General features: G+C 43.2%; 1 protein-coding gene across 1 annotated transcript in view; it reads left to right on the top strand.

Annotated features, from left to right (window-relative positions):
• TRAK1 (trafficking kinesin protein 1) overlaps positions 1-1118 on the top strand; it is a 98782-nt gene that overhangs the window by 32871 nt on the left and 64793 nt on the right. The gene's annotated exons all lie outside the window — the stretch shown is intronic.

The following is a 1118-nucleotide window of genomic DNA, read 5'->3' as shown; positions in this document are numbered from 1 at the left end:
GCAGGAATTAAAATCATTGGCTGCTGACTTTAATTAGGTGAATGTCCTAGAAAATTTTAAATGTGTATCCAAGTTAGGGTGTGAGGAGGGCGCGTGCACGCGTGCACACACACACACACACACACACACTTATATAGTTTTCCTCTAAATTTTCTACCAGACAGGCAGATACACACACAAACACACACACACACATATACACACACACTGTAAAATCTACCCCCCACCCCAATCTGTCTATTCTATTGAAGAGCCTTGCCATCCAGTGTAGTCTGGGGACCAGCAGCATTGCTATTATGTGGGCGCTTGTTAGAAATGCAGAATCTTGGGCCCAACTGCAGACCTGCTGCATCAGAATCTGCACTTTAGCAAGAGCTCCAGGTAATTCACATGCTCGTTAAAGCCTGGGAAGCCCTGCCCTAGAGGGATACCTTTTCCTCCAAGTTCATTCACTGAGGTATCATATGCCATTGGAAGGATAAAGGGGAATTGTCCCCGTTTGGTCACTGTGGAAGGAAAGAAGCTTGCCCTCCCAGTAGTGGTTGAAGAGTCCTTTTACTATTTCTCATTCACAAATTATACAGTCTTGAGTAGAAAGTTAAGAGGAAAACTGAATCAAGGCCACACTTGTTGCTGTTGACACCAACAGATGGTTACAGTACCTGGCTAACAGGCTGGTGAGGTTCTGTAGGTAGTTTTGCTTTAGGACAGTGGTTTTCCAAGGGAGATTTTGCTCCCAAGGTCATTTGGCAGCATCTGGAGACATGTTTGGATGTCACATCTACAGGGAGAGAGGGTGGTGCTTCTGGCACCTAAATGGGTAGAGGCCAGGGATGCTGCTAAACATCCTGCCATGCCCAGGACAGCGCCCCGCAACAAAGAATTATCTGACCCTAAATGTCAATAGTGCTGTGGTTGAGAAACCCTGCTTTAGGGACTGAGTTTAACTTATAGGAAGTCTAAAATCTGTTTAATTATCCCATGACTCATTTAAAAGAAATATTTCAAACATGCTAAACACTTGGGACTAATAAATGTTAACTTCACTTTTTTTTTTATAAATAAAACGTTACTGATGCATTTATAAGTACAGTTTCAAAGTCCCATTCCTTCACTCT

The sequence above is a fragment of the Lipotes vexillifer genome, unplaced genomic scaffold (genome assembly GCF_000442215.2).
Source record: "Lipotes vexillifer unplaced genomic scaffold, Lipotes_vexillifer_v1.1 scaffold820, whole genome shotgun sequence".
Classification (NCBI taxonomy): Eukaryota; Metazoa; Chordata; class Mammalia; order Artiodactyla; family Lipotidae; genus Lipotes; species Lipotes vexillifer.
Note: the sequence above shows the minus strand (reverse complement) of the source record. Positions and strands in the feature narration are given on the sequence as shown.